This window comes from Chiloscyllium punctatum, chromosome 30 (genome assembly GCF_047496795.1).
Source record: "Chiloscyllium punctatum isolate Juve2018m chromosome 30, sChiPun1.3, whole genome shotgun sequence".
NCBI classification, from domain to species: Eukaryota; Metazoa; Chordata; class Chondrichthyes; order Orectolobiformes; family Hemiscylliidae; genus Chiloscyllium; species Chiloscyllium punctatum.
Genome location: NC_092768.1, coordinates 26,795,618 through 26,818,343, shown reverse-complemented (window position 1 = coordinate 26,818,343; position 22,726 = coordinate 26,795,618). Strand labels below are relative to the sequence as shown.

The 22,726-nt window shown below is 47.4% G+C and overlaps 14 non-coding genes across 14 annotated transcripts; all 14 read left to right on the top strand.

Annotated features, from left to right (window-relative positions):
- Positions 1-434: 434 nt before the first annotated feature.
- trnag-gcc (transfer RNA glycine (anticodon GCC)) lies at positions 435-505 on the top strand. Its single transcript has one exon. It is a non-coding gene; the product is annotated as a tRNA-Gly (tRNA).
- A 1,540-nt stretch (positions 506-2,045) lies between these two features.
- trnag-gcc (transfer RNA glycine (anticodon GCC)) lies at positions 2,046-2,116 on the top strand. Its single transcript has one exon. It is a non-coding gene; the product is annotated as a tRNA-Gly (tRNA).
- A 1,540-nt stretch (positions 2,117-3,656) lies between these two features.
- Positions 3,657-3,727, top strand: trnag-gcc (transfer RNA glycine (anticodon GCC)). Its single transcript has one exon. It is a non-coding gene; the product is annotated as a tRNA-Gly (tRNA).
- A 1,540-nt stretch (positions 3,728-5,267) lies between these two features.
- trnag-gcc (transfer RNA glycine (anticodon GCC)) lies at positions 5,268-5,338 on the top strand. Its single transcript has one exon. It is a non-coding gene; the product is annotated as a tRNA-Gly (tRNA).
- A 1,540-nt stretch (positions 5,339-6,878) lies between these two features.
- trnag-gcc (transfer RNA glycine (anticodon GCC)) lies at positions 6,879-6,949 on the top strand. Its single transcript has one exon. It is a non-coding gene; the product is annotated as a tRNA-Gly (tRNA).
- A 1,540-nt stretch (positions 6,950-8,489) lies between these two features.
- trnag-gcc (transfer RNA glycine (anticodon GCC)) lies at positions 8,490-8,560 on the top strand. The gene has a single exon. It is a non-coding gene; the product is annotated as a tRNA-Gly (tRNA).
- A 1,540-nt stretch (positions 8,561-10,100) lies between these two features.
- trnag-gcc (transfer RNA glycine (anticodon GCC)) lies at positions 10,101-10,171 on the top strand. The gene has a single exon. It is a non-coding gene; the product is annotated as a tRNA-Gly (tRNA).
- Positions 10,172-11,711: 1,540 nt separating this feature from the next.
- Positions 11,712-11,782, top strand: trnag-gcc (transfer RNA glycine (anticodon GCC)). The gene has a single exon. It is a non-coding gene; the product is annotated as a tRNA-Gly (tRNA).
- A 1,540-nt stretch (positions 11,783-13,322) lies between these two features.
- trnag-gcc (transfer RNA glycine (anticodon GCC)) lies at positions 13,323-13,393 on the top strand. The gene has a single exon. It is a non-coding gene; the product is annotated as a tRNA-Gly (tRNA).
- Positions 13,394-14,933: 1,540 nt separating this feature from the next.
- On the top strand, positions 14,934-15,004 carry trnag-gcc (transfer RNA glycine (anticodon GCC)). The gene has a single exon. It is a non-coding gene; the product is annotated as a tRNA-Gly (tRNA).
- Positions 15,005-16,544: 1,540 nt separating this feature from the next.
- On the top strand, positions 16,545-16,615 carry trnag-gcc (transfer RNA glycine (anticodon GCC)). The gene has a single exon. It is a non-coding gene; the product is annotated as a tRNA-Gly (tRNA).
- Positions 16,616-18,155: 1,540 nt separating this feature from the next.
- trnag-gcc (transfer RNA glycine (anticodon GCC)) lies at positions 18,156-18,226 on the top strand. Its single transcript has one exon. It is a non-coding gene; the product is annotated as a tRNA-Gly (tRNA).
- Positions 18,227-19,765: 1,539 nt separating this feature from the next.
- Positions 19,766-19,836, top strand: trnag-gcc (transfer RNA glycine (anticodon GCC)). The gene has a single exon. It is a non-coding gene; the product is annotated as a tRNA-Gly (tRNA).
- Positions 19,837-21,375: 1,539 nt separating this feature from the next.
- On the top strand, positions 21,376-21,446 carry trnag-gcc (transfer RNA glycine (anticodon GCC)). Its single transcript has one exon. It is a non-coding gene; the product is annotated as a tRNA-Gly (tRNA).
- Positions 21,447-22,726: the final 1,280 nt, after the last annotated feature.

Genomic DNA, 22,726 nt, shown 5'->3' with positions numbered 1-22,726 from the left:
CATCTCTATGTTGTTGTGTTTCAAAATATGAGCTGTGCTGACTGTGTGCACATAATACGTTAATGTTATAATTTAAGTAGAACTCATTTCCATTTTAAGAATAGCGTTCTCCACTTGGTCAGGAAGCATCTAGGCAAACTATAATTTGCAAGTAATAATCTTGAGCCTCGAATCCTTGTCGTATTATTTACTTTATATATTTTGAAATAAAGAAACAGCGTTCAGATAAAATCCAACTAGTCAAACAAACAGCGCTTCATTGCGAGTTTCCTACTTGGTTTCTCGCTATATCAGCAATGGAGAAAGTCAGGGCTGCAGATGATGGAGATTGGGGTCGGCATGCTGCGCCACAGGACAGAATATCAAGAATACCGGTTTAGTTTCCTGCTGGAGTTCAAACTGTAGTAAAGTTCTAGCGAGGCCCGCCTGCAGGTGCATTGGTGGTTCAGTGGTAGAATTCTCGCCTGCCACGCGGGAGGCCCGGGTTCGATTCCCGGCCAATGCAACGCATTGCAGCACACTTTTTTTCAAATGCTGCACGGCTCGAACAGAGTTCGGCCCGATGCCACGGGTTTGCTTCGCCTGGCTGCGTGCACTCACTAATGTCCTTCTGCGCGGTAAACAGGGTGTGTTCACTCAGCGTGTGGAATGGGATCGGATGGAAACGTCCGCTCTGCAGACTCAGTTTTTGAGCATTTTCATGGCGCAATCCATAGTTTTCTGGCATTAAGTAAAATCGACATAGTGAGATGACCGGCCGTGAGCCCAGAATGATGGGCCAGACTCCATACGCCGAATGAGATGAGAGTGGTGCTGGAAAAGCACAGCGGGGCAGGCAGCATCCGAGGACCGGCAAAATCGACCTCTCGAGCAGGAGTCCTTCATCAGGAAGGGTACTGTCATATATCCAAACATCTTCTGCTGCTTCATCAGTGACCTTCCTTCTGTCATATAGTCAGAAGTGGGCATTTTTGTTCACGATTGCATCATGGTAGCACCACTGACAACTCCTCAGATACTGAAGCAGACCATACTAGGTTCAAATGCAGAAAGCCAATGCCCTCTGACGAACGCAATCGTCTTTCTTTGTGCTCGATGGGACTCCAACCAGTGGATAAACAAAGATTGGAAACCTTCTCAGTTCTTCACGACAGAGCGTCATTGATGTTCTAGCATTGAATATCTTTGAATAATGAGTGGCACAGACAGAGTCAATAGCCCGAGTCATAGTTTGAAGATATCAGGAGGAAAGTATCGAGGAGACGTCAGAGGTAGGTTCTTTACGCAGAGAGTTGTGAATGCATGGAATGGGTTGCCAGCCCGTCCAGTTGGAAGCAGAGTCATTGGCGTCATTTAAGGAACTGCTGGACGGGCACATGGAGAGCAGTGAGTTGAGGATTGCGTAGGTTACATTACATTCGGGTTGAACCTCGGCACAACATCGTGGGCCAAAGGGCCTGTTCTGTTCTGGCCTTTTGTATGTTCTATGCTCTAGTTGAGGCTGGATTGGAGAAATCGTTGGAATGCTTCCAAAACCAAGAGATGGGCCGGAAAGTGAAGTTGATCATGAACTATAGCGAGCAGGCTTGATCTGCGGGCTATTCCTACCACCATCTCTATGTTGTTGTGTTTCAAAATATGAGCTGTGCTGACTGTGTGCACATAATACGTTAATGTTATAATTTAAGTAGAACTCATTTCCATTTTAAGAATAGCGTTCTCCACTTGGTCAGGAAGCATCTAGGCAAACTATAATTTGCAAGTAATAATCTTGAGCCTCGAATCCTTGTCGTATTATTTACTTTATATATTTTGAAATAAAGAAACAGCGTTCAGATAAAATCCAACTAGTCAAACAAACAGCGCTTCATTGCGAGTTTCCTACTTGGTTTCTCGCTATATCAGCAATGGAGAAAGTCAGGGCTGCAGATGCTGGAGATTGGAGTCGGCATGCTGCGCCACAGGACAGAATATCAAGAATACCGGTTTAGTTTCCTGCTGGAGTTCAAACTGTAGTAAAGTTCTAGCGGGGCCCGCCCGCAGGCGCATTGGTGGTTCAGTGGTAGAATTCTCGACTGCCACGCGGGAGGCCCGGGATCGATTCCCGGCCAATGCAACGCATTGCAGCACCCTTTATTTCAAATGCTGCACGGCTCGAACAGAGTTCGGCCCGATGCCACGGGTTTGCTTCGCCTGGCTGCGTGCACTCGCCAATGTCCTGCTGCGCGGTAAACAGGGTATGTTCACTCAGCGTGTGGGATGGGATCGGATGGAAACGTCCGCTCTGCAGACTCCGTTTCTGAGCATTTCCATGGCGCAATCCATAGTTTTCTGGCATTAAGTAAAATCGACATAGTGAGATGACCGGCCGTGAGCCCAGAATGATGGGCCAGACTCCATACGCCGAATGAGATGAGAGTGGTGCTGGAAAAGCACAGCGGGGCAGGCAGCATCCGAGGACCGGCAAAATCGACCTCTCGAGCAGGAGTCCTTCATCAGGAAGGGTACTGTCATATATCCAAACATCTTCTGCTGCTTCATCAGTGACCTTCCTTCTGTCATATAGTCAGAAGTGGGCATTTTTGTTCACGATTGCATCATGGTAGCACCACTGACAACTCCTCAGATACTGAAGCAGACCATACTAGGTTCAAATGCAGAAAGCCAATGCCCTCTGACGAACGCAATCGTCTTTCTTTGTGCTCGATGGGACTCCAACCAGTGGATAAACAAAGATTGGAAACCTTCTCAGTTCTTCACGACAGAGCGTCATTGATGTTCTAGCATTGAATATCTTTGAATAATGAGTGGCACAGACAGAGTCAATAGCCCGAGTCATAGTTTGAAGATATCAGGAGGAAAGTATCGAGGAGACGTCAGAGGTAGGTTCTTTACGCAGAGAGTTGTGAATGCATGGAAGGGGTTGCCAGCCCGTCCACTTGGAAGCAGAGTCATTGGCGTCATTTCAGGAACTGCTGGACGGGCACATGGAGAGCAGTGAGTTGAGGATTGCGTAGGTTACATTACATTCGGGTAGAACCTCGGCACAACATCGTGGGCCAAAGGGCCTGTTCTGTTCTGGCCTTTTGTATGTTCTATGCTCTAGTTGAGGCTGGATTGGAGAAATCGTTGGAATGCTTCCAAAACCAAGAGATGGGCCGGAAAGTGAAGTTGATCATGAACTATAGCGAGCAGGCTTGATCTGCGGGCTATTCCTACCACCATCTCTATGTTGTTGTGTTTCAAAATATGAGCTGTGCTGACTGTGTGCACATAATACGTTAATGTTATAATTTAAGTAGAACCCATTTCCATTTTAAGAATAGCGTTCTCCACTTGGTCAGGAAGCATCTAGGCAAACTATAATTTGCAAGTAATAATCTTGAGCCTCGAATCCTAGTCGTATTATTTACTTTATATATTTTGAAATAAAGAAACAGCGTTCAGATAAAATCCAACTAGTCAAACAAACAGCGCTTCATTGCGAGTTTCCTACTTGGTTTCTCGCTATATCAGCAATGGAGAAAGTCAGGGCTGCAGATGCTGGAGATTGGAGTCGGCATGCTGCGCCACAGGACAGAATATCAAGAATACCGGTTTAGTTTCCTGCTGGAGTTCAAACTGTAGTAAAGTTCTAGCGGGGCCCGCCCGCAGGCGCATTGGTGGTTCAGTGGTAGAATTCTCGACTGCCACGCGGGAGGCCCGGGATCGATTCCCGGCCAATGCAACGCATTGCAGCACCCTTTATTTCAAATGCTGCACGGCTCGAACAGAGTTCGGCCTGATGCCACGGGTTTGCTTCGCCTGGCTGCGTGCACTCGCCAATGTCCTGCTGCGCGGTAAACAGGGTATGTTCACTCAGCGTGTGGGATGGGATCGGATGGAAACGTCCGCTCTGCAGACTCCGTTTTTGAGCATTTTCATGGCGCAATCCATAGTTTTCTGGCATTAAGTAAAATCGACATAGTGAGATGACCGGCCGTGAGCCCAGAATGATGGGCCAGACTCCATACGCCGAATGAGATGAGAGTGGTGCTGGAAAAGCACAGCGGGGCAGGCAGCATCCGAGGACCGGCAAAATCGACCTCTCGAGCAGGAGTCCTTCATCAGGAAGGGTACTGTCATATATCCAAACATCTTCTGCTGCTTCATCAGTGACCTTCCTTCTGTCATATAGTCAGAAGTGGGCATTTTTGTTCACGATTGCATCATGGTAGCACCACTGACAACTCCTCAGATACTGAAGCAGACCATACTAGGTTCAAATGCAGAAAGCCAATGCCCTCTGACGAACGCAATCGTCTTTCTTTGTGCTCGATGGGACTCCAACCAGTGGATAAACAAAGATTGGAAACCTTCTCAGTTCTTCACGACAGAGCGTCATTGATGTTCTAGCATTGAATATCTTTGAATAATGAGTGGCACAGACAGAGTCAATAGCCCGAGTCATAGTTTGAAGATATCAGGAGGAAAGTATCGAGGAGACGTCAGAGGTAGGTTCTTTACGCAGAGAGTTGTGAATGCATGGAAGGGGTTGCCAGCCCGTCCACTTGGAAGCAGAGTCATTGGCGTCATTTCAGGAACTGCTGGACGGGCACATGGAGAGCAGTGAGTTGAGGATTGCGTAGGTTACATTACATTCGGGTAGAACCTCGGCACAACATCGTGGGCCAAAGGGCCTGTTCTGTTCTGGCCTTTTGTATGTTCTATGCTCTAGTTGAGGCTGGATTGGAGAAATCGTTGGAATGCTTCCAAAACCAAGAGATGGGCCGGAAAGTGAAGTTGATCATGAACTATAGCGAGCAGGCTTGATCTGCGGGCTATTCCTACCACCATCTCTATGTTGTTGTGTTTCAAAATATGAGCTGTGCTGACTGTGTGCACATAATACGTTAATGTTATAATTTAAGTAGAACCCATTTCCATTTTAAGAATAGCGTTCTCCACTTGGTCAGGAAGCATCTAGGCAAACTATAATTTGCAAGTAATAATCTTGAGCCTCGAATCCTAGTCGTATTATTTACTTTATATATTTTGAAATAAAGAAACAGCGTTCAGATAAAATCCAACTAGTCAAACAAACAGCGCTTCATTGCGAGTTTCCTACTTGGTTTCTCGCTATATCAGCAATGGAGAAAGTCAGGGCTGCAGATGCTGGAGATTGGAGTCGGCATGCTGCGCCACAGGACAGAATATCAAGAATACCGGTTTAGTTTCCTGCTGGAGTTCAAACTGTAGTAAAGTTCTAGCGGGGCCCGCCAGCAGGTGCATTGGTGGTTCAGTGGTAGAATTCTCGCCTGCCACGTGGGAGGCCCGGGTTCGATTCCCGGCCAATGCAACGCATTGCAGCACCCTTTATTTCAAATGCTGCACGGCTCGAACAGACTTCGGCCCCATGCCACGGGTTTGCTTCGCCTGGCTGCGTGCACTCGCTAATGTCCTGCTGCGCGGTAAACAGGGTGTGTTCACTCAGCGTGTGGGATGGGATCGGATGGAAACGTCCGCTCTGCAGGCTCCGTTTTTGAGCATTTTCATGGCGCAATCCATAGTTTTCTGGCATTAAGTAAAATCGACATAGTGAGATGACCGGCCGTGAGCCCAGAATGATGGGCCAGACTCCATACGCCGAATGAGATGAGAGTGGTGCTGGAAAAGCACAGCGGGGCAGGCAGCATCCGAGGACCGGCAAAATCGACCTCTCGAGCAGGAGTCCTTCATCAGGAAGGGTACTGTCATATATCCAAACATCTTCTGCTGCTTCATCAGTGACCTTCCTTCTGTCATATAGTCAGAAGTGGGCATTTTTGTTCACGATTGCATCATGGTAGCACCACTGACAACTCCTCAGATACTGAAGCAGACCATACTAGGTTCAAATGCAGAAAGCCAATGCCCTCTGACGAACGCAATCGTCTTTCTTTGTGCTCGATGGGACTCCAACCAGTGGATAAACAAAGATTGGAAACCTTCTCAGTTCTTCACGACAGAGCGTCATTGATGTTCTAGCATTGAATATCTTTGAATAATGAGTGGCACAGACAGAGTCAATAGCCCGAGTCATAGTTTGAAGATATCAGGAGGAAAGTATCGAGGAGACGTCAGAGGTAGGTTCTTTACGCAGAGAGTTGTGAATGCATGGAATGGGTTGCCAGCCCGTCCAGTTGGAAGCAGAGTCATTGGCGTCATTTAAGGAACTGCTGGACGGGCACATGGAGAGCAGTGAGTTGAGGATTGCGTAGGTTACATTACATTCGGGTTGAACCTCGGCACAACATCGTGGGCCAAAGGGCCTGTTCTGTTCTGGCCTTTTGTATGTTCTATGCTCTAGTTGAGGCTGGATTGGAGAAATCGTTGGAATGCTTCCAAAACCAAGAGATGGGCCGGAAAGTGAAGTTGATCATGAACTATAGCGAGCAGGCTTGATCTGCGGGCTATTCCTACCACCATCTCTATGTTGTTGTGTTTCAAAATATGAGCTGTGCTGACTGTGTGCACATAATACGTTAATGTTATAATTTAAGTAGAACTCATTTCCATTTTAAGAATAGCGTTCTCCACTTGGTCAGGAAGCATCTAGGCAAACTATAATTTGCAAGTAATAATCTTGAGCCTCGAATCCTTGTCGTATTATTTACTTTATATATTTTGAAATAAAGAAACAGCGTTCAGATAAAATCCAACTAGTCAAACAAACAGCGCTTCATTGCGAGTTTCCTACTTGGTTTCTCGCTATATCAGCAATGGAGAAAGTCAGGGCTGCAGATGCTGGAGATTGGAGTCGGCATGCTGCGCCACAGGACAGAATATCAAGAATACCGGTTTAGTTTCCTGCTGGAGTTCAAACTGTAGTAAAGTTCTAGCGGGGCCCGCCCGCAGGCGCATTGGTGGTTCAGTGGTAGAATTCTCGACTGCCACGCGGGAGGCCCGGGATCGATTCCCGGCCAATGCAACGCATTGCAGCACCCTTTATTTCAAATGCTGCACGGCTCGAACAGAGTTCGGCCCGATGCCACGGGTTTGCTTCGCCTGGCTGCGTGCACTCGCCAATGTCCTTCTGCGCGGTAAACAGGGTGTGTTCACTCAGCGTGTGGAATGGGATCGGATGGAAACGTCCGCTCTGCAGACTCCGTTTTTGAGCATTTTCATGGCGCAATCCATAGTTTTCTGGCATTAAGTAAAATCGACATAGTGAGATGACCGGCCGTGAGCCCAGAATGATGGGCCAGACTCCATACGCCGAATGAGATGAGAGTGGTGCTGGAAAAGCACAGCGGGGCAGGCAGCATCCGAGGACCGGCAAAATCGACCTCTCGAGCAGGAGTCCTTCATCAGGAAGGGTACTGTCATATATCCAAACATCTTCTGCTGCTTCATCAGTGACCTTCCTTCTGTCATATAGTCAGAAGTGGGCATTTTTGTTCACGATTGCATCATGGTAGCACCACTGACAACTCCTCAGATACTGAAGCAGACCATACTAGGTTCAAATGCAGAAAGCCAATGCCCTCTGACGAACGCAATCGTCTTTCTTTGTGCTCGATGGGACTCCAACCAGTGGATAAACAAAGATTGGAAACCTTCTCAGTTCTTCACGACAGAGCGTCATTGATGTTCTAGCATTGAATATCTTTGAATAATGAGTGGCACAGACAGAGTCAATAGCCCGAGTCATAGTTTGAAGATATCAGGAGGAAAGTATCGAGGAGACGTCAGAGGTAGGTTCTTTACGCAGAGAGTTGTGAATGCATGGAAGGGGTTGCCAGCCCGTCCACTTGGAAGCAGAGTCATTGGCGTCATTTCAGGAACTGCTGGACGGGCACATGGAGAGCAGTGAGTTGAGGATTGCGTAGGTTACATTACATTCGGGTAGAACCTCGGCACAACATCGTGGGCCAAAGGGCCTGTTCTGTTCTGGCCTTTTGTATGTTCTATGCTCTAGTTGAGGCTGGATTGGAGAAATCGTTGGAATGCTTCCAAAACCAAGAGATGGGCCGGAAAGTGAAGTTGATCATGAACTATAGCGAGCAGGCTTGATCTGCGGGCTATTCCTACCACCATCTCTATGTTGTTGTGTTTCAAAATATGAGCTGTGCTGACTGTGTGCACATAATACGTTAATGTTATAATTTAAGTAGAACCCATTTCCATTTTAAGAATAGCGTTCTCCACTTGGTCAGGAAGCATCTAGGCAAACTATAATTTGCAAGTAATAATCTTGAGCCTCGAATCCTAGTCGTATTATTTACTTTATATATTTTGAAATAAAGAAACAGCGTTCAGATAAAATCCAACTAGTCAAACAAACAGCGCTTCATTGCGAGTTTCCTACTTGGTTTCTCGCTATATCAGCAATGGAGAAAGTCAGGGCTGCAGATGCTGGAGATTGGAGTCGGCATGCTGCGCCACAGGACAGAATATCAAGAATACCGGTTTAGTTTCCTGCTGGAGTTCAAACTGTAGTAAAGTTCTAGCGAGGCCCGCCTGCAGGTGCATTGGTGGTTCAGTGGTAGGATTCTCGACTGCCACGCGGGAGGCCCGGGATCGATTCCCGGCCAATGCAACGCATTGCAGCACCCTTTATTTCAAATGCTGCACGGCTCGAACAGAGTTCGGCCCGATGCCACGGGTTTGCTTCGCCTGGCTGCGTGCACTCGCCAATGTCAGGCTGCGCGGTAAACAGGGTGTGTTCACTCAGCGTGTGGAATGGGATCGGATGGAAACGTCCGCTCTGCAGACTCAGTTTTTGAGCATTTTCATGGCGCAATCCATAGTTTTCTGGCATTAAGTAAAATCGACATAGTGAGATGACCGGCCGTGAGCCCAGAATGATGGGCCAGACTCCATACGCCGAATGAGATGAGAGTGGTGCTGGAAAAGCACAGCGGGGCAGGCAGCATCCGAGGACCGGCAAAATCGACCTCTCGAGCAGGAGTCCTTCATCAGGAAGGGTACTGTCATATATCCAAACATCTTCTGCTGCTTCATCAGTGACCTTCCTTCTGTCATATAGTCAGAAGTGGGCATTTTTGTTCACGATTGCATCATGGTAGCACCACTGACAACTCCTCAGATACTGAAGCAGACCATACTAGGTTCAAATGCAGAAAGCCAATGCCCTCTGACGAACGCAATCGTCTTTCTTTGTGCTCGATGGGACTCCAACCAGTGGATAAACAAAGATTGGAAACCTTCTCAGTTCTTCACGACAGAGCGTCATTGATGTTCTAGCATTGAATATCTTTGAATAATGAGTGGCACAGACAGAGTCAATAGCCCGAGTCATAGTTTGAAGATATCAGGAGGAAAGTATCGAGGAGACGTCAGAGGTAGGTTCTTTACGCAGAGAGTTGTGAATGCATGGAATGGGTTGCCAGCCCGTCCAGTTGGAAGCAGAGTCATTGGCGTCATTTAAGGAACTGCTGGACGGGCACATGGAGAGCAGTGAGTTGAGGATTGCGTAGGTTACATTACATTCGGGTTGAACCTCGGCACAACATCGTGGGCCAAAGGGCCTGTTCTGTTCTGGCCTTTTGTATGTTCTATGCTCTAGTTGAGGCTGGATTGGAGAAATCGTTGGAATGCTTCCAAAACCAAGAGATGGGCCGGAAAGTGAAGTTGATCATGAACTATAGCGAGCAGGCTTGATCTGCGGGCTATTCCTACCACCATCTCTATGTTGTTGTGTTTCAAAATATGAGCTGTGCTGACTGTGTGCACATAATACGTTAATGTTATAATTTAAGTAGAACTCATTTCCATTTTAAGAATAGCGTTCTCCACTTGGTCAGGAAGCATCTAGGCAAACTATAATTTGCAAGTAATAATCTTGAGCCTCGAATCCTTGTCGTATTATTTACTTTATATATTTTGAAATAAAGAAACAGCGTTCAGATAAAATCCAACTAGTCAAACAAACAGCGCTTCATTGCGAGTTTCCTACTTGGTTTCTCGCTATATCAGCAATGGAGAAAGTCAGGGCTGCAGATGCTGGAGATTGGAGTCGGCATGCTGCGCCACAGGACAGAATATCAAGAATACCGGTTTAGTTTCCTGCTGGAGTTCAAACTGTAGTAAAGTTCTAGCGGGGCCCGCCCGCAGGCGCATTGGTGGTTCAGTGGTAGAATTCTCGACTGCCACGCGGGAGGCCCGGGATCGATTCCCGGCCAATGCAACGCATTGCAGCACCCTTTATTTCAAATGCTGCACGGCTCGAACAGAGTTCGGCCCGATGCCACGGGTTTGCTTCGCCTGGCTGCGTGCACTCGCCAATGTCCTGCTGCGCGGTAAACAGGGTATGTTCACTCAGCGTGTGGGATGGGATCGGATGGAAACGTCCGCTCTGCAGACTCCGTTTCTGAGCATTTCCATGGCGCAATCCATAGTTTTCTGGCATTAAGTAAAATCGACATAGTGAGATGACCGGCCGTGAGCCCAGAATGATGGGCCAGACTCCATACGCCGAATGAGATGAGAGTGGTGCTGGAAAAGCACAGCGGGGCAGGCAGCATCCGAGGACCGGCAAAATCGACCTCTCGAGCAGGAGTCCTTCATCAGGAAGGGTACTGTCATATATCCAAACATCTTCTGCTGCTTCATCAGTGACCTTCCTTCTGTCATATAGTCAGAAGTGGGCATTTTTGTTCACGATTGCATCATGGTAGCACCACTGACAACTCCTCAGATACTGAAGCAGACCATACTAGGTTCAAATGCAGAAAGCCAATGCCCTCTGACGAACGCAATCGTCTTTCTTTGTGCTCGATGGGACTCCAACCAGTGGATAAACAAAGATTGGAAACCTTCTCAGTTCTTCACGACAGAGCGTCATTGATGTTCTAGCATTGAATATCTTTGAATAATGAGTGGCACAGACAGAGTCAATAGCCCGAGTCATAGTTTGAAGATATCAGGAGGAAAGTATCGAGGAGACGTCAGAGGTAGGTTCTTTACGCAGAGAGTTGTGAATGCATGGAAGGGGTTGCCAGCCCGTCCACTTGGAAGCAGAGTCATTGGCGTCATTTCAGGAACTGCTGGACGGGCACATGGAGAGCAGTGAGTTGAGGATTGCGTAGGTTACATTACATTCGGGTAGAACCTCGGCACAACATCGTGGGCCAAAGGGCCTGTTCTGTTCTGGCCTTTTGTATGTTCTATGCTCTAGTTGAGGCTGGATTGGAGAAATCGTTGGAATGCTTCCAAAACCAAGAGATGGGCCGGAAAGTGAAGTTGATCATGAACTATAGCGAGCAGGCTTGATCTGCGGGCTATTCCTACCACCATCTCTATGTTGTTGTGTTTCAAAATATGAGCTGTGCTGACTGTGTGCACATAATACGTTAATGTTATAATTTAAGTAGAACCCATTTCCATTTTAAGAATAGCGTTCTCCACTTGGTCAGGAAGCATCTAGGCAAACTATAATTTGCAAGTAATAATCTTGAGCCTCGAATCCTAGTCGTATTATTTACTTTATATATTTTGAAATAAAGAAACAGCGTTCAGATAAAATCCAACTAGTCAAACAAACAGCGCTTCATTGCGAGTTTCCTACTTGGTTTCTCGCTATATCAGCAATGGAGAAAGTCAGGGCTGCAGATGCTGGAGATTGGAGTCGGCATGCTGCGCCACAGGACAGAATATCAAGAATACCGGTTTAGTTTCCTGCTGGAGTTCAAACTGTAGTAAAGTTCTAGCGGGGCCCGCCCGCAGGCGCATTGGTGGTTCAGTGGTAGAATTCTCGACTGCCACGCGGGAGGCCCGGGATCGATTCCCGGCCAATGCAACGCATTGCAGCACCCTTTATTTCAAATGCTGCACGGCTCGAACAGAGTTCGGCCTGATGCCACGGGTTTGCTTCGCCTGGCTGCGTGCACTCGCCAATGTCCTGCTGCGCGGTTAACAGGGTATGTTCACTCAGCGTGTGGGATGGGATCGGATGGAAACGTCCGCTCTGCAGACTCCGTTTTTGAGCATTTTCATGGCGCAATCCATAGTTTTCTGGCATTAAGTAAAATCGACATAGTGAGATGACCGGCCGTGAGCCCAGAATGATGGGCCAGACTCCATACGCCGAATGAGATGAGAGTGGTGCTGGAAAAGCACAGCGGGGCAGGCAGCATCCGAGGACCGGCAAAATCGACCTCTCGAGCAGGAGTCCTTCATCAGGAAGGGTACTGTCATATATCCAAACATCTTCTGCTGCTTCATCAGTGACCTTCCTTCTGTCATATAGTCAGAAGTGGGCATTTTTGTTCACGATTGCATCATGGTAGCACCACTGACAACTCCTCAGATACTGAAGCAGACCATACTAGGTTCAAATGCAGAAAGCCAATGCCCTCTGACGAACGCAATCGTCTTTCTTTGTGCTCGATGGGACTCCAACCAGTGGATAAACAAAGATTGGAAACCTTCTCAGTTCTTCACGACAGAGCGTCATTGATGTTCTAGCATTGAATATCTTTGAATAATGAGTGGCACAGACAGAGTCAATAGCCCGAGTCATAGTTTGAAGATATCAGGAGGAAAGTATCGAGGAGACGTCAGAGGTAGGTTCTTTACGCAGAGAGTTGTGAATGCATGGAAGGGGTTGCCAGCCCGTCCACTTGGAAGCAGAGTCATTGGCGTCATTTCAGGAACTGCTGGACGGGCACATGGAGAGCAGTGAGTTGAGGATTGCGTAGGTTACATTACATTCGGGTAGAACCTCGGCACAACATCGTGGGCCAAAGGGCCTGTTCTGTTCTGGCCTTTTGTATGTTCTATGCTCTAGTTGAGGCTGGATTGGAGAAATCGTTGGAATGCTTCCAAAACCAAGAGATGGGCCGGAAAGTGAAGTTGATCATGAACTATAGCGAGCAGGCTTGATCTGCGGGCTATTCCTACCACCATCTCTATGTTGTTGTGTTTCAAAATATGAGCTGTGCTGACTGTGTGCACATAATACGTTAATGTTATAATTTAAGTAGAACCCATTTCCATTTTAAGAATAGCGTTCTCCACTTGGTCAGGAAGCATCTAGGCAAACTATAATTTGCAAGTAATAATCTTGAGCCTCGAATCCTAGTCGTATTATTTACTTTATATATTTTGAAATAAAGAAACAGCGTTCAGATAAAATCCAACTAGTCAAACAAACAGCGCTTCATTGCGAGTTTCCTACTTGGTTTCTCGCTATATCAGCAATGGAGAAAGTCAGGGCTGCAGATGCTGGAGATTGGAGTCGGCATGCTGCGCCACAGGACAGAATATCAAGAATACCGGTTTAGTTTCCTGCTGGAGTTCAAACTGTAGTAAAGTTCTAGCGGGGCCCGCCAGCAGGTGCATTGGTGGTTCAGTGGTAGAATTCTCGCCTGCCACGTGGGAGGCCCGGGTTCGATTCCCGGCCAATGCAACGCATTGCAGCACCCTTTATTTCAAATGCTGCACGGCTCGAACAGACTTCGGCCCCATGCCACGGGTTTGCTTCGCCTGGCTGCGTGCACTCGCTAATGTCCTGCTGCGCGGTAAACAGGGTGTGTTCACTCAGCGTGTGGGATGGGATCGGATGGAAACGTCCGCTCTGCAGGCTCCGTTTTTGAGCATTTTCATGGCGCAATCCATAGTTTTCTGGCATTAAGTAAAATCGACATAGTGAGATGACCGGCCGTGAGCCCAGAATGATGGGCCAGACTCCATACGCCGAATGAGATGAGAGTGGTGCTGGAAAAGCACAGCGGGGCAGGCAGCATCCGAGGACCGGCAAAATCGACCTCTCGAGCAGGAGTCCTTCATCAGGAAGGGTACTGTCATATATCCAAACATCTTCTGCTGCTTCATCAGTGACCTTCCTTCTGTCATATAGTCAGAAGTGGGCATTTTTGTTCACGATTGCATCATGGTAGCACCACTGACAACTCCTCAGATACTGAAGCAGACCATACTAGGTTCAAATGCAGAAAGCCAATGCCCTCTGACGAACGCAATCGTCTTTCTTTGTGCTCGATGGGACTCCAACCAGTGGATAAACAAAGATTGGAAACCTTCTCAGTTCTTCACGACAGAGCGTCATTGATGTTCTAGCATTGAATATCTTTGAATAATGAGTGGCACAGACAGAGTCAATAGCCCGAGTCATAGTTTGAAGATATCAGGAGGAAAGTATCGAGGAGACGTCAGAGGTAGGTTCTTTACGCAGAGAGTTGTGAATGCATGGAAGGGGTTGCCAGCCCGTCCACTTGGAAGCAGAGTCATTGGCGTCATTTCAGGAACTGCTGGACGGGCACATGGAGAGCAGTGAGTTGAGGATTGCGTAGGTTACATTACATTCGGGTAGAACCTCGGCACAACATCGTGGGCCAAAGGGCCTGTTCTGTTCTGGCCTTTTGTATGTTCTATGCTCTAGTTGAGGCTGGATTGGAGAAATCGTTGGAATGCTTCCAAAACCAAGAGATGGGCCGGAAAGTGAAGTTGATCATGAACTATAGCGAGCAGGCTTGATCTGCGGGCTATTCCTACCACCATCTCTATGTTGTTGTGTTTCAAAATATGAGCTGTGCTGACTGTGTGCACATAATACGTTAATGTTATAATTTAAGTAGAACCCATTTCCATTTTAAGAATAGCGTTCTCCACTTGGTCAGGAAGCATCTAGGCAAACTATAATTTGCAAGTAATAATCTTGAGCCTCGAATCCTAGTCGTATTATTTACTTTATATATTTTGAAATAAAGAAACAGCGTTCAGATAAAATCCAACTAGTCAAACAAACAGCGCTTCATTGCGAGTTTCCTACTTGGTTTCTCGCTATATCAGCAATGGAGAAAGTCAGGGCTGCAGATGCTGGAGATTGGAGTCGGCATGCTGCGCCACAGGACAGAATATCAAGAATACCGGTTTAGTTTCCTGCTGGAGTTCAAACTGTAGTAAAGTTCTAGCGGGGCCCACCCGCAGGTGCATTGGTGGTTCAGTGGTAGAATTCTCGACTGCCACGCGGGAGGCCCGGGATCGATTCCCGGCCAATGCAACGCATTGCAGCACCCTTTATTTCAAATGCTGCACGGCTCGAACAGAGTTCGGCCCGATGCCACGGGTTTGCTTCGCCTGGCTGCGTGCACTCGCTAATGTCCTGCTGCGCGGTAAACAGGGTGTGTTCACTCAGCGTGTGGGATGGGATCGGGTGGAAACGTCCGCTCTGCAGACTCAGTTTTTGAGCATTTTCATGGCGCAATCCATAGTTTTCTGGCATTAAGTAAAATCGACATAGTGAGATGACCGGCCGTGAGCCCAGAATGATGGGCCAGACTCCATACGCCGAATGAGATGAGAGTGGTGCTGGAAAAGCACAGCGGGGCAGGCAGCATCCGAGGACCGGCAAAATCGACCTCTCGAGCAGGAGTCCTTCATCAGGAAGGGTACTGTCATATATCCAAACATCTTCTGCTGCTTCATCAGTGACCTTCCTTCTGTCATATAGTCAGAAGTGGGCATTTTTGTTCACGATTGCATCATGGTAGCACCACTGACAACTCCTCAGATACTGAAGCAGACCATACTAGGTTCAAATGCAGAAAGCCAATGCCCTCTGACGAACGCAATCGTCTTTCTTTGTGCTCGATGGGACTCCAACCAGTGGATAAACAAAGATTGGAAACCTTCTCAGTTCTTCACGACAGAGCGTCATTGATGTTCTAGCATTGAATATCTTTGAATAATGAGTGGCACAGACAGAGTCAATAGCCCGAGTCATAGTTTGAAGATATCAGGAGGAAAGTATCGAGGAGACGTCAGAGGTAGGTTCTTTACGCAGAGAGTTGTGAATGCATGGAATGGGTTGCCAGCCCGTCCAGTTGGAAGCAGAGTCATTGGCGTCATTTAAGGAACTGCTGGACGGGCACATGGAGATCAGTGAGTTGAGGATTGCGTAGGTTACATTACATTCGGGTTGAACCTCGGCACAACATCGTGGGCCAAAGGGCCTGTTCTGTTCTGGCCTTTTGTATGTTCTATGCTCTAGTTGAGGCTGGATTGGAGAAATCGTTGGAATGCTTCCAAAACCAAGAGATGGGCCGGAAAGTGAAGTTGATCATGAACTATAGCGAGCAGGCTTGATCTGCGGGCTATTCCTACCACCATCTCTATGTTGTTGTGTTTCAAAATATGAGCTGTGCTGACTGTGTGCACATAATACGTTAATGTTATAATTTAAGTAGAACTCATTTCCATTTTAAGAATAGCGTTCTCCACTTGGTCAGGAAGCATCTAGGCAAACTATAATTTGCAAGTAATAATCTTGAGCCTCGAATCCTTGTCGTATTATTTACTTTATATATTTTGAAATAAAGAAACAGCGTTCAGATAAAATCCAACTAGTCAAACAAACAGCGCTTCATTGCGAGTTTCCTACTTGGTTTCTCGCTATATCAGCAATGGAGAAAGTCAGGGCTGCAGATGCTGGAGATTGGAGTCGGCATGCTGCGCCACAGGACAGAATATCAAGAATACCGGTTTAGTTTCCTGCTGGAGTTCAAACTGTAGTAAAGTTCTAGCGGGGCCCGCCCGCAGGTGCATTGGTGGTTCAGTGGTAGAATTCTCGCCTGCCACGCGGGAGGCCCGGGTTCGATTCCCGGCCAATGCAACGCATTGCAGCACCCTTTATTTGAAATGCTGCACGGCTCGAACAGAGTTCGGCCCGATGCCACGGGTTTGCTTCGCCTGGCTGCGTGCACTCGCCAATGTCCTGCTGCGCGGTAAACAGGGTATGTTCACTCAGCGTGTGGGATGGGATCGGATGGAAACGTCCGCTCTGCAGACTCCGTTTTTGAGCATTTTCATGGCGCAATCCATAGTTTTCTGGCATTAAGTAAAATCGACATAGTGAGATGACCGGCCGTGAGCCCAGAATGATGGGCCAGACTCCATACGCCGAATGAGATGAGAGTGGTGCTGGAAAAGCACAGCGGGGCAGGCAGCATCCGAGGACCGGCAAAATCGACCTCTCGAGCAGGAGTCCTTCATCAGGAAGGGTACTGTCATATATCCAAACATCTTCTGCTGCTTCATCAGTGACCTTCCTTCTGTCATATAGTCAGAAGTGGGCATTTTTGTTCACGATTGCATCATGGTAGCACCACTGAAAACTCCTCAGATACTGAAGCAGACCATACGAGGTTCAAGTGCAGAAAGCCAATGCCCTCTGACGAACGCAATCGTCTTTCTTTGTGCTCGATGGGAATCCAACCAGCGGATAAACAAAGATTGGAAACCTTCTCAGTTCTTCACGACAGAGCGTCATTGATGTTCTAGCATTGAATATCTTTGAATAATGAGTGGCACAGACAGAGTCAATAGCCCGAGTCATAGTTTGAAGATATCAGGAGGAAAGTATCGAGGAGACGTCAGAGGTAGGTTCTTTACGCAGAGAGTTGTGAATGCATGGAATGGGTTGCCAGCCCGTCCAGTTGGAAGCAGAGTCATTGGCGTCATTTAAGGAACTGCTGGACGGGCACATGGAGAGCAGTGAGTTGAGGATTGCGTAGGTTACATTACATTCGGGTTGAACCTCGGCACAACATCGTGGGCCAAAGGGCCTGTTCTGTTCTGGCCTTTTGTATGTTCTATGCTCTAGTTGAGGCTGGATTGGAGAAATCGTTGGAATGCTTCCAAAACCAAGAGATGGGCCGGAAAGTGAAGTTGATCATGAACTATAGCGAGCAGGCTTGATCTGCGGGCTATTCCTACCACCATCTCTATGTTGTTGTGTTTCAAAATATGAGCTGTGCTGACTGTGTGCACATAATACGTTAATGTTATAATTTAAGTCGAACTCATTTCCATTTTAAGAATAGCGTTCTCCACTTGGTCAGGAAGCATCTAGGCAAACTATAATTTGCAAGTAATAATCTTGAGCCTCGAATCCTTGTCGTATTATTTACTTTATATATTTTGAAATAAAGAAACAGCGTTCAGATAAAATCCAACTAGTCAAACAAACAGCGCTTCATTGCGAGTTTCCTACTTGGTTTCTCGCTATATCAGCAATGGAGAAAGTCAGGGCTGCAGATGCTGGAGATTGGAGTCGGCATGCTGCGTCACAGGACAGAATATCAAGAATACCGGTTTAGTTTCCTGCTGGAGTTCAAACTGTAGTAAAGTTCTAGGGGGTCCCGCCCGCAGGTGCATTGGTGGTTCAGTGATAGAATTCTCGACTGCCACGCGGGAGGCCCGGGATCGATTCCCGGCCAATGCAACGCATTGCAGCACCCTTTATTTCAAATGCTGCACGGCTCGAACAGAGTTCGGCCCCATGCCACGGGTTTGCTTCGCCTGGCTGCGTGCACTCGCTAATGTCCTGCTGCGCGGTAAACAGGGTGTGTTCACTCAGCGTGTGGGATGGGATCGGATGGAAACGTCCGCTCTGCAGACTCCGTTTTTGAGCATTTTCATGGCGCAATCCATAGTTTTCTGGCATTAAGTAAAATCGACATAGTGAGATGACCGGCCGTGAGCCCAGAATGATGGGCCAGACTCCATACGCCGAATGAGATGAGAGTGGTGCTGGAAAAGCACAGCGGGGCAGGCAGCATCCGAGGACCGGCAAAATCGACCTCTCGAGCAGGAGTCCTTCATCAGGAAGGGTACTGTCATATATCCAAACATCTTCTGCTGCTTCATCAGTGACCTTCCTTCTGTGATATAGTCAGAAGTGGGCATTTTTGTTCACGATTGCATCATGGTAGCACCACCGAAAACTCCTCAGATACTGAAGCAGACCATACTAGGTTCAAATGCAGAAAGCCAATGCCCTCTGACGAACGCAATCGTCTTTCTTTGTGCTCGATGGGACTCCAACCAGTGGATAAACAAAGATTGGAAACCTTCTCAGTTCTTCACGACAGAGCGTCATTGATGTTCTAGCATTGAATATCTTTGAATAATGAGTGGCACAGACAGAGTCAATAGCCCGAGTCATAGTTTGAAGATATCAGGAGGAAAGTATCGAGGAGACGTCAGAGGTAGGTTCTTTACGCAGAGAGTTGTGAATGCATGGAATGGGTTGCCAGCTGTGGTGGTGGAAGCAGAGTCATTGGCGTCATTTAAGGAACTGCTGGACGGGCACATGGAGAGCAGTGAGTTGAGGATTGCGTAGGTTACATTACATTCGGGTTGAACCTCGGCACAACATCGTGGGCCAAAGGGCCTGTTCTGTTCTGGCCTTTTGTATGTTCTATGCTCTAGTTGAGGCTGGATTGGAGAAATCGTTGGAATGCTTCCAAAACCAAGAGATGGGCCGGAAAGTGAAGTTGATCATGAACTATAGCGAGCAGGCTTGTTCTGCGGGCTATTCCTACCACCATCTCTATGTTGTTGTGTTTCAAAATATGAGCTGTGCTGACTGTGTGCACATAATACGTTAATGTTATAATTTAAGTAGAACTCATTTCCATTTTAAGAATAGCGTTCTCCACTTGGTCAGGAAGCATCTAGGCAAACTATAATTTGCAAGTAATAATCTTGAGCCTCGAATCCTTGTCGTATTATTTACTTTATATATTTTGAAATAAAGAAACAGCGTTCAGATAAAATCCAACTAGTCAAACAAACAGCGCTTCATTGCGAGTTTCCTACTTGGTTTCTCGCTATATCAGCAATGGAGAAAGTCAGGGCTGCAGATGCTGGAGATTGGAGTCGGCATGCTGCGTCACAGGACAGAATATCAAGAATACCGGTTTAGTTTCCTGCTGGAGTTCAAACTGTAGTAAAGTTCTAGCCGGGCCCGCCCGCAGGTGCATTGGTGGTTCAGTGGTAGAATTCTCGCCTGCCGCGCGGGAGGCCCGGGTTCGATTCCCGGCCAATGCAACGCATTACAGCACCCTTTATTTCAAATGCTGCACGGCTCGAACAGAGTTCGGCCCCATGCCACGGGTTTGCTTCGCCTGGCTGCGTGCACTCGCTAATGTCCTGCTGCGCGGTAAACAGGGTGTGTTCACTCAGCGTGTGGGATGGGATCGGATGGAAACGTCCGCTCTGCAGACTCCGTTTTTGAGCATTTTCATGGCGCAATCCATAGTTTTCTGGCATTAAGTAAAATCGACATAGTGAGATGACCGGCCGTGAGCCCAGAATGATGGGCCAGACTCCATACGCCGAATGAGATGAGAGTGGTGCTGGAAAAGCACAGCGGGGCAGGCAGCATCCGAGGACCGGCAAAATCGACCTCTCGAGCAGGAGTCCTTCATCAGGAAGGGTACTGTCATATATCCAAACATCTTCTGCTGCTTCATCAGTGACCTTCCTTCTGTGATATAGTCAGAAGTGGGCATTTTTGTTCACGATTGCATCATGGTAGCACCACCGAAAACTCCTCAGATACTGAAGCAGACCATACTAGGTTCAAATGCAGAAAGCCAATGCCCTCTGACGAACGCAATCGTCTTTCTTTGTGCTCGATGGGACTCCAACCAGTGGATAAACAAAGATTGGAAACCTTCTCAGTTCTTCACGACAGAGCGTCATTGATGTTCTAGCATTGAATATCTTTGAGTAATGAGTGGCACAGACAGAGTCAATAGCCCGAGTCATAGTTTGAAGATATCAGGAGGAAAGTATCGAGGAGACGTCAGAGGTAGGTTCTTTACGCAGAGAGTTGTGAATGCATGGAATGGGTTGCCAGCTGTGGTGGTGGAAGCAGAGTCATTGGCGTCATTTAAGGAACTGCTGGACGGGCACATGGAGAGCAGTGAGTTGAGGATTGCGTAGGTTACATTACATTCGGGTTGAACCTCGGCACAACATCGTGGGCCAAAGGGCCTGTTCTGTTCTGGCCTTTTGTATGTTCTATGCTCTAGTTGAGGCTGGATTGGAGAAATCGTTGGAATGCTTCCAAAACCAAGAGATGGGCCGGAAAGTGAAGTTGATCATGAACTATAGCGAGCAGGCTTGTTCTGCGGGCTATTCCTACCACCATCTCTATGTTGTTGTGTTTCAAAATATGAGCTGTGCTGACTGTGTGCACATAATACGTTAATGTTATAATTTAAGTAGAACTCATTTCCATTTTAAGAATAGCGTTCTCCACTTGGTCAGGAAGCATCTAGGCAAACTATAATTTGCAAGTAATAATCTTGAGCCTCGAATCCTTGTCGTATTATTTACTTTATATATTTTGAAATAAAGAAACAGCGTTCAGATAAAATCCAACTAGTCAAACAAACAGCGCTTCATTGCGAGTTTCCTACTTGGTTTCTCGCTATATCAGCAATGGAGAAAGTCAGGGCTGCAGATGCTGGAGATTGGAGTCGGCATGCTGCGTCACAGGACAGAATATCAAGAATACCGGTTTAGTTTCCTGCTGGAGTTCAAACTGTAGTAAAGTTCTAGCGGGGCCCGCCCGCAGGTGCATTGGTGGTTCAGTGGTAGAATTCTCGCCTGCCGCGCGGGAGGCCCGGGTTCGATTCCCGGCCAATGCAACGCATTACAGCACCCTTTATTTCAAATGCTGCACGGCTCGAACAGAGTTCGGCCCGATGCCACGGGTTTGCTTCGCCTGGCTGCGTGCACTCGCCAATGTCCTGCTGCGCGGTAAACAGGGTATGTTCACTCAGCGTGTGGGATGGGACCGGATGGAAACGTCGGCTCTGCAGACTCCGTTTTTGAGCATTTTCATGGCGCAATCCATAGTTTTCTGGCATTAAGTAAAATCGACATAGTGAGATGACCGGCCATGAGCCCAGAATGATGGGCCAGACTCCATACACCGACTGAGATGAGAGTGGTGCTGGAAAAGCACAGCGGGGCAGGCAGCATCCGAGGACCGGCAAAATCGACCTCTCGAGCAGGAGTCCTTCATCAGGAAGGGTACTGTCATATATCCAAACATCTTCTGCTGCTTCATCAGTGACCTTCCTTCTGTCATATAGTCAGAAGTGGGCATTTTTGTTCACGATTGCATCATGGTAGCACCACCGAAAACTCCTCAGATACTGAAGCAGACCATACTAGGTTCAAATGCAGAAAGCCAATGCCCTCTGACGAACGCAATCGTCTTTCTTTGTGCTCGATGGGACTCCAACCAGTGGATAAACAAAGATTGGAAACCTTCTCAGTTCTTCACGACAGAGCGTCATTGATGTTCTAGCATTGAATATCTTTGAATAATGAGTGGCACAGACAGAGTCAATAGCCCGAGTCATAGTTTGAAGATATCAGGAGGAAAGTATCGAGGAGACGTCAGAGGTAGGTTCTTTACGCAGAGAGTTGTGAATGCATGGAATGGGTTGCCAGCCCGTCCAGTTGGAAGCAGAGTCATTGGCGTCATTTAAGGAACTGCTGGACGGGCACATGGAGATCAGTGAGTTGAGGATTGCGTAGGTTACATTACATTAGGGTTGAAGCTCGGCACAACATCGTGGGCCAAAGAGCCTGTTCTGTTCTGGACTTTTCTATGTTCTATGCTCTAGTTGAGGCTGGATTGGAGAAATCGTGGGAATGCTTCCAAAACCAAGAGATGGGCCGGAAAGTGATGTTGATCATGAACTATAGCGAGCAGGCTTGATCTGCGGGCTATTCCTACCACCATCTCGATGTTCTTGTGTTTAAAAATATGAGCTGTGCTGACTGTGTGCACATAACACGTTAATGTTATAATTTAAGTAGAAATCATTTCCATTTTAAGAATAGCGTTCTCCACTTGGTCAGGACCCATCTAGGCAAACTATAATTTGCAAGTAATAATCTTGAGCCTCGAATC